Source organism: Cornus florida, unplaced genomic scaffold, assembly GCF_030987335.1.
Source record: "Cornus florida cultivar Cherokee Brave unplaced genomic scaffold, ASM3098733v1 CherokeeBrave_3.0.0_Hap2_Chr04, whole genome shotgun sequence".
NCBI lineage: Eukaryota > Viridiplantae > Streptophyta > Magnoliopsida > Cornales > Cornaceae > Cornus > Cornus florida.
Window position 1 is genome coordinate 35,023,751 of NW_026775574.1, and position 9,764 is coordinate 35,033,514.

The following is a 9,764-nucleotide window of genomic DNA, read 5'->3' on the forward strand; positions in this document are numbered from 1 at the left end:
CGTCATAGATCTGTGACCTTTCGATTTTCATCTTTGCACAGTTCGATTGATCGAACTTATTTCTCAGATCGATCTTGAGAGATCGATCGAACTCAGTTTTTCAGTTTCTCAGATCGATTGAAGTTTTAAGATCGATCTCAAACCTTTTTATGATCGATCGAACTTCACAGATCTTACACACACACTTCATTCATCATGTATTATGTTCATGCTATCTTATATAAATGCCTATGATATTCCACATTGGATGCATTTCATACTTACATTGTTTAGTATGCTTCATATCCTGTCACTTGCATAGATTCATGTCATCTATTTATTTTGTCTATCTCATTTGACAAGCATGTCTCTATTTTATGCTTTCAATTCTTTATTTTAACACTAACTCCCATTGTAAGTTTCACTTTCCTTTTTGTAAGATATGACTAAACAAAAGTATGTTCGGACACAGGAGCTTGCAGAGTCTTCCCAAGCTCAGACTGCCCATTCTTTTGCTCCACCTGCATCTGAGGCTCTTGATCAAATAGCTAGACTTGAAGCACAAATACAGGTTTTGGAGGATACCCTGCTTGCCATTAGAGCTGACATTGCTTCCTTCCGTGCAGAGATCATGGCTGCACTTGCTGACTTATTCAGGGAAGTCCGCGGAGATTGCCCTGCTAGTCCTGCATCCTCTGCCTAAGACTCCCTGTCTCTCTATCTTTTTATGCTCTATATCTATGTTGCTAGTCTGCTATATTATTATATTTGCAGCCGCTCTGTCGGCTTTGATCTTTTGATGTATCCAGTACTCTATTTTCTTTATATATGCTTTTGTTATGGATGTCATGTGTTATATTCTTATATCTGTATGTTTGACTCCATCAGGTACATCACAGTGACTTCAGTGAGAGAGTGCTACCCGATTTTCAGGACCACCCTTATATCTCTCTCCCTGCTTTATCTGCTTTATCCCATTTACACTTGCATGTCCACTGTGCACTGATTATTTCATTTGTTATTTGATGTATTTATCCAAGTGCCAAATTTCAGGACCACAGTTAATCCCAAGTTTGGGGGGGCCATGCCACCCACTTTAGATACTTCAGTCCCAGCCATTCTTTGCCTTAATTGCACCGGTATACTCTTTCCTTTTGTTCTCTTTGCACATTGAGGACACTGTGCCATTTAAGTTTGGGGGTAATGGTGTATGTTATAGTATTTGCTTTTAAATTCAAAATTTTGAGCATGACTTGTGTATTTGAGAGATTTTTTTTATGATTGGTCCAAATTAGCGATGATTTTGATCTTTTGAGGACTATATTGCTTAGAATTCAAAAATTGCTTGACTTGAGAGTCCAATACTCCTTGTATGCCTTGTGGAAGCCATTTAGGAGTAAATTTTTCGAAAGATTGATATCTTGCTTGCACTTATGGTCCACATTATCTTGATTTTGTGATTGTTTTGAGATTCATTCTGGGATTCTACACTAGCACAGGCGTACACTAGCATTCATTTGTGGGGTACATGCTTTGTTGATTATTGAATTGGTTATATCCCAATTGAACTAGTATTGCATTGAAAGCTTTCATTATTGATAAAGGTGGACAACAACCCCTTTTCACTAAGTAGCCGGGATTCTAGCCTCATTAAGCACTGAATTTCTCGCGCTGAAAGGTGGAGGGCCCAAACTCTAGGTTAATAATTGAACTTGAAAAAAAAAAAAAAAAAAGAAAGAAAAAAAGAAAGGTTGCAAAAGTAATAAAAAGTGAGGACTTCTCCCAAATGGTGAGAAATGGGAAATGATTAGATGGAGGTTGTCTTGATTTATAGTCTAGTTGATTTAAGCTTGTAAGTCCTTAGGGTTGTTTGAACGTTTAGTGCCCTAAAGCCATCTGGTTTGGGAGTCATTGACCTAATGCTCGACCTCATGAATCGCTAGAAAGCTTAAGAGATCAACACATTGCACCATGCTTCCATCTTTGATCCTATAATAATAATAATAATAATAAAAAAAATCGAGCGAAAAAAATAAGCGCACCTAGATGAATGAAGCTTCAATAAAATGTCCACTTTTTATCTTGATAATCGGTACTAGATTTGTGTGCTAGTTTGAGGGTAAGGATGTAATTAATTCTTTAGTTGGCTAAGATAGCAACATATTTGATGCCGGTCCACTCAAAAGGATTCTAGAGTTGTTTTGATTTTCATGATCATTTTCTTGATGTGTGGAGGATCATACTTGCTTGCTTGATGTTGAGATTTTGGGAGATTGCTTGGAAATGTTTGAAACATTGCATACTTAAGGTAGTTTTCTCCCAATGCTTGTTTGCAATATTGGTGCCTCTTTTGTGAGAATGAGCTTAATGTTTGTAGGTATCATTTCTGAAAACCCTCGCGAGACATCACTCGTCCACTAAGGGTAACCTGGGGGTTTAAAAGGCTTGTTGCATGTGCTAAGTGCAATCGTGTTCCCTACGAAAGTGGGGTTATCCATTTATTGCTTTCTATTTCATAATTGTATAGTTGTTCATTTCATTCCTTTACTTTCTAGTTCATTGCTAAGGACTAGCAATATTTAAGTTTGGGGGTATGATGAGCGCTGAAAAGTGCGTATTTAAACCCCTTAAACTTAGGCATTCTAGTACCTTTATCTATCTTACTTTACCGTTTTAGATTGATTTTGTGTTATTTTCATTTTCAGGCACTTATTCCGAAAATAAGCTAACTCAGCCAAATAAGAGCAGAAATGAAGCAATTCTGGGTTGAATAAAAGAAATGAGCCAAGTGGAAGCAAAAGGAAGAAAAAGATGGAATTCAACATTTTCGATCGATCTCATATCAAAGTTCGATCGATCTAACATGATCGATCTCAGCATTTCAAGATGGATCAGAGCCATGATGACATTTTCAGAGATCTCAAAAGTTCGATCGATCTAACTTCATTCTTCGATCAATCGAACTACCTTGTCCTTATCCAAATGATTGATCTTATCTAGTTGTATCACCCTACTAACCACTTTTGTCCTTTTCCTAAAAATATCTTCGAAATATCTCAGATTTGTTTTTATTCAAAAAGGTACCGCCATTAAGGATCGATCCAACTTCAGTTCGATAGATCTCAGCCATGTTCGATCGATCCAAGTCCAAGGCCCGATCGATTGAACTTCCTCTAGTGCGAAAAAGTTAAATTTCCAGCCCATTGAAAGCTGTCCTTATCCAATCATTGGGAAATATTTTGTGTACGACCCCAGCTCATTTTGTGTATCACTTGACCTACCTATATATAGAATATGATACACTTTTTGAGGAGGAGATACTCGAGGATATACTTAGCATTCTTAGGATTCATATATATAATAGAGGCTATTCTTAGGGAGGAAGAAAGAAAGGAGGAGAAGGCTAGAGATACAAGCTTGGGAGCTCTTCATCAACCAAGGAGTAGATTTCTTCCATGGAGTTTGCCCTTGAGCGTTGGAGAAGCATTACCATGAGTGGCTAGACATCCTCTTAGGGCTAGAGTTAGCCCTAAGCATGTTTTCTACAACTTGATTTTATGTATTATTGAGGGATTAGTGTTGTAATACATGTTTGGGCACTTTTATGTATATAGATCTTGTTTATTAAATAATTTATGTAGTTTAATGCTTTCAATTGATCATTTCATTCTATCCATATGTCTATGTATGCTAGAATAGATGTTCATATGTTTGTCTCTATTTTTTGTGTTATTGATGCATGTCTATGTGTATTAATGCCATAGATCTAGAGATTGTCAAAACATAGTGCTTAATGGAATGCTCTTGTAATTTTCTTGATGGTTCATGCTCATTTCTTGATGGATTGTGCCTCTCCTTTAGCTTAATTAGTTTAATTTCATGTCATTAGCTTAATTGTAGTGTAATGGTAGCATAGTTGTTAGATAGGAGGACAATCCATGCATGTTGTTTGATGTTCCATACTTTTGAATGCAAGTAGTATATGTCTCTAACGCTGTGGTGTATTTGGCTTGTGAGCTTAATGAAAGGATTAATGACTTGCTAGATATATTGTGCTTTTCATATGCTATTTAGACAATATATACTTAATTGTTAGATATATTGTGCTTTTCGCATGTCGCTTAGACAATATATACTTAATTGGTCACCCTTGCTAATTGAATCAACCAAACACACACACACATCAATATTGCAACACACATTTCCCTCATTACTCACTTGTTAAGGGTGTAGAAAATTATTGTTTGGTGGTGACCTCTAAACCCCAAGATCTCTCTTTCTTACTTACTCTTTATTACATTCAATTATTTAGTTTAATTTGCTCTCTAGTTTAATCAACCAACCAACTATTTGTTTAATAACTCGACCTACTAACCCTAATAGTGATTCCACAACCAAATTTGACTCCAATCCCTTGGGACAATCCCTACTTACCTTAACTATATTTTTAGTGAAGGTAGTAGTGGTTTTTATAAATGTAAAACTTGGCCCTCACCTTAATGCACACTTTCTAAGCTTGTGGTGTAGCGACGACAAAACCACCACCAATTACATATTTGGAATCAAGGATACAAGTTTTGATATATAACGCTACAAAGTGATATTTCATGCTAACATTTGCATGAAATGTAAACTTAAAAGTAACAAGTCATCCAAGGAATGATATGTACCTCGAACCAAGGTATCCGTACCTGAAAATAACCCGGTAACTTCTGGGTGAGTAAACAAGATTTCTCGTAGGGAATGAGTATGCATCGACCTAGCATTTTACAATAAGATCACCTTATGGTGCAACATATTAAAAGGGCTCATGCCACCTAGCGTCTATGTCAAAATGAGACTTAAGGATCATTCTAAGCTACTCATACAATTAAAACGAACTACGGCATACAAGTATACATGCTCAAGTACACTAAACCGTATTAAAACATGATACACGACACACAAGCATACATGTTCAAGTACCTTAAATCATGTTAAACAAGATAAGCAATATCTAACATACATACACAAGTATTCGATATAGGTAGAGTACTCATAGATCAAGTATACAAGCACAACTATACTAAGCTAAACGAAATACACATAAGACAAGTATACACGGCACAAGCATACTAAATGAAATTTAAACTCACAAAGTAAGTATACAAGTTCAAGTATGCTAGATAGGATTCAAATACCCAAAGTAAGCATCAATTCTTAAGCTACAAGTAATCCATGATTAACAACTTGAAATTAAATGCGAAATCAAATAGTGGAAAGACTAGGACATGCGGTCGCTAGACCAAACAAGTATTTTTGGGTAATTACAACCCACAAGGTACCACCTAGTGCGCACTTATGACTTAAAAGACTCTTGTCCACGTACTAGAGCCAAACCCTAGCCATCACATAAATTTATGTCCTCACAAGCTTTCCAAAATCAATAAATTCAAAACTTATACAAAATCAAATGCAAGTTACCACATTCCATGCACAAGTAAGGTTGAATCCACACAATTCATGTCCTAGAATTCAAGTCTAAACAACATATGACATGTCATGTCCTCAATATGCAAATTATACACAAAGTAAGAATATTTTATAATAATTGAGCCACATTTCCATCCTAAGCTACAAGTACTAAATAAGCTTCAATTTAGTAACTAGTTTTCAAGGTAAACAATTGTAATATTCTAACAAGTTATATACTTACACAAGATATATTGTTATATACTTACACAAGATATATTTAAACAAGCTTTGCAAGATAATGATATCTTATATCATGCTAAGTCCAATTACCATTTTAAGATACCACAAGTACTAATTCTACATCTAATTAGTAATATGCTCATAAGGTAATTAATTGTACTACATTTCATGAGATTATCACCTTAACATGAAAAGTTTCTAGATTTTAAGTCAATTCCAAATAAACTCAAATTAATATATGTTAAAGGACATAGCACGGTTTTCACATATATTATATCAAAAATTAATTTAAGTGGCTACAACAATTAAAATAAAATTAATTAAACTAATTAATTAATTTTCTCTAGATTTTTAAACAACTCCAAATATCCTCAATTTAACATATGTTAAAGAACTCACCAAGGCCTACTTTAATATCACAATACAAGTTGATTTCATGCTTGTTTCAACTATGTGAATTAATCTTTCACAAAAGATAAATATTAAATAAAATTTGCAATTTTTATTCAAATGCTCCCAATTTAATATATGTTGATAAACATACCAAGGCCTAATTTACTAGCATGCCACAATTTAATTCCAAGTTATACACAACCATATGAATTAAATCTTAAATATAGATATTAATTAAATTAAATTCTAAAACTTGAATAAAGGTATGCTTACAAGTTCTATATGCTTCTATAACAATCAATACAATATAAATAAAAACCTAAGACATCCCCTACCTCACAAGAGGATTGTTCCTCTTGAATCCAAGGCAAATCAACACAAAATGGCAAACCCTTCAAGGGTTATGACGAGGAGGATGAGGGGAACAAAAGGTATTCCAAGCTTTATAGTCTAAGGTGAGTGGAAGGAGGCTAAAATGAAGCAATAAGCTATTAACCAAACTTTTCTCCAATGGTGGCTAGGTTAGGGTTTTGAAGAACAAGTGAAATGAAAAAGATGAAATAAAAATGGTGAGTGGAGGATCTAGTATTCCTCCACTCACTATGTGCTCTTACAATACCTCTCTCACACACACAATGCAAGACTAAATTGTGAGCCTACACTTATCACAAATCCATAGCTCCTTCCTAGGCTAAATTCTAAGCCTACATTTGTCAACCATCCAAGCCAACAAGTGTACCTATCCTAGGCCAACAAATAGGTGAATCTCCACCATCCAAATGTCAAGAGATATGCTTCCAAGTCACTTTACCCCCAATGCCAACAAGTGGCACCATGAGAAGGTGACACTTGTCACACTTTTTAAAAATTGCAAAAAGGTCATTTTTCAAAATATCTTCTAAATTAAATTGTAAAATGGTCCCCAAGACAAAAAATAATTACTTTTCATAATTACACTAAAACCCCAAAAATCAAGAATATTTCCAAGAAAATATGCATCCATGCCCTTTACGAAAAGTAAGCAACTAGAATGCTTTTCTACAAAAGTAAAAATACACATAGTATGGAATTTAAATATCGCGGATGCATGCAAAATTGGAATCAAACCCGAACACGAAAAGTGAGGTTGTGCCAACAAATTGACAAATGAGAAAAAGACAAAATAGGGAAAAGGACGAAAAGTGAATAGTGTTGAAAAATGAAAATGAGGAAATGACTCAGTCCTCACAAGGAAGTTGTCAATCCAAAGGAAAGAGTCCCAGAAATCGTTCTCGAGTACTCGAGATGACACTAAGTGACGAGAAATCGAACTCAGAAAAGAATTTTCAACGAAAAAAATTCATCTGTAAAATTCTGAGGAAAAAGGAAAGCGAGAAAATGACCGGGTCATTACAGAAGGAGAGAGAGCTGTGATGGAAAACAAAATAGATTACAAGATTGTTGTAATGATCGGTGATAGAAGGAGAGAGAGCTATGATGATCGGTAACGGAAAGGCGAGACCGGTGATGGAAGAAGAGAGAGAGCTGTGATGGAAGGAGAGAAGCAGCTGAAGGAGAGAGTTAGGACTATTACAAAATGAAATGGGAAAGTGGAGTACAGTGTTAATTGGCCTTAAAAAAATGACATAGTTTAGGGCCCTAATATTCTATATATATATAAATCAACGGAGGGAAGAAATTGAGGGAAGGGAAAAAAAGGAGAGAAGGGAAAAAACGAAGGAAATGGAAGGGCTATTACCAGCGTTCTTAAAAAGAGCGTTGGTGCTATTACACCTATACCAGCGCTTTTAAAAAGAGTGCTGGCACTATTACACCTGTACCAGCGCTCTTTTAAGAGCGCTGGTACTATTTCAACTATACCAGCGCTCCTAAAAGAGCACTGGTAATATTAAACCTATACTAGCAGTCTTATAAAAAACGCTAGTAAAACCCTAATCTGTTGTAGTGTCATGTGATGAACCTGAGTGTACATAGCAGATTAGTCTGAGCAGGCATAATGACTGTAATGTACTATCTCAGACCCTTGTATAAATGTGTCACAAGAGAATAATTGATAATACTACCATGTATTATGATCTAAGCCACAATGCAGTTTGTATAAGTCCTTGAAACCACTGATACACAGCTTTTTGACATTAAAAAGACAAATACTACTTAGGAGACAATAGGACCAACAATATATAAAATTTAAAATGAGATACAACATTAAAGACTAAGAAAGCAGACTCATTCCCTATATAAATACATAAATAAATAAATCAACTGAAATGCGACAAATCAACAATTTTCATTTACACCATCAAATTTAAAATCACAACATAACAAGATAAATAAACTAATAAAGCAATTGTGCAAATGATAACCAATTCAATTAAATTAATTTTAATAACCACTTCTGCCTTTTCTATAATTTCCTCATTGTGCCTCTTTGATTACAAAACTAGTTCAATACAAGTTTTGATTTCAACAAGATTGCATATACTATATTTATTATATACATTTTACAAACCCTAATTCTTCTTAATCCTATCTCTGTCGCTCTCTCTCTCTCACCAGGGTCTCTCCCATCACTATTCCCTCTCTCACAATCTCTCTCCCTATGTGATTTTCCTTTCTCTATATTTATGGAATTGGGTTACAGTCGGTCATAATATTATATCGTAAATGGCCCCTTTTACTTAAAAAAGACAAAACCTCTTTTCTGATACAACCAATATAAAACTTTCTCATATGGAATATGTTAGAAATAGTCTTCAAAAGACTCTTTCTACTTCCACAGCAACTTGGTATGAATAGAATGATCTTTCTAGCCATGCTTCGTATGCTCGGTTTCGATTCTTTTGGTCGATCTATGTCCTTCAAGTTTGCGCATTTCATGTCAAATCCATTTGGATTTTATTTTCTTTGGATGTGAATTCTTTCTCATTAACGAGCATGTGTGTGGCATATTTTTGTGTAAGCTATATTATATATGCAGGTATAGATTAACCAATTATATCAAGGGCTTGGAGTCTATTTGCTTGCCACGTGTCTTCACCTAGTATTTAGTCTAGAGGCTTCCATTTCTCAAGTGCAACTGTAAATTGGAACATTAGGGCAGGTCAGTATTTGAATCAAAAAGCATGCTTATTGCTTTTATAGAAAGCTGGCGGTCAAACGACTACATCACGTTGGTATACAGTGCTTCTTCAAAAAGCCACTGTGACTTGTAACGTTGTGAACAGAGAAGCAGAGTCTCACAAGATTTTATAAACTATATATATATATATATATATATACATTTTACAAACCTTAATTCTTCTAAATCCCATCACTGCCGATCTCTTTCTCACACCATGGGTCATCCCTTCTCTATTCCCTCTCTCACAATCTCTCTCCCTCTACGATTTTCCTCTCTCTATATTTATGGGATTAGGTTATAGTCAGTCATAATATTATACCATAAATGGCCCATTTTTCTTAAAAAAATGCAAAACCGCTTCTTTTATACAACCAATAAAAAACTTCCTCATATGGAATATGCTAAAAAAAGTCTTCAAAAACTCCTTCTACTTCCACTGCAACTTGGTATGAATAGAATGATCTTTCTGACCATGCTTAGTATGCTTAGTTTTGGTTCTTTTGGTCAGTCTATATCCTTCAAGTTTGCACATTTCAAGTCAAATCCATTTTAATTGATTTTGTTTGGATGTGAATTC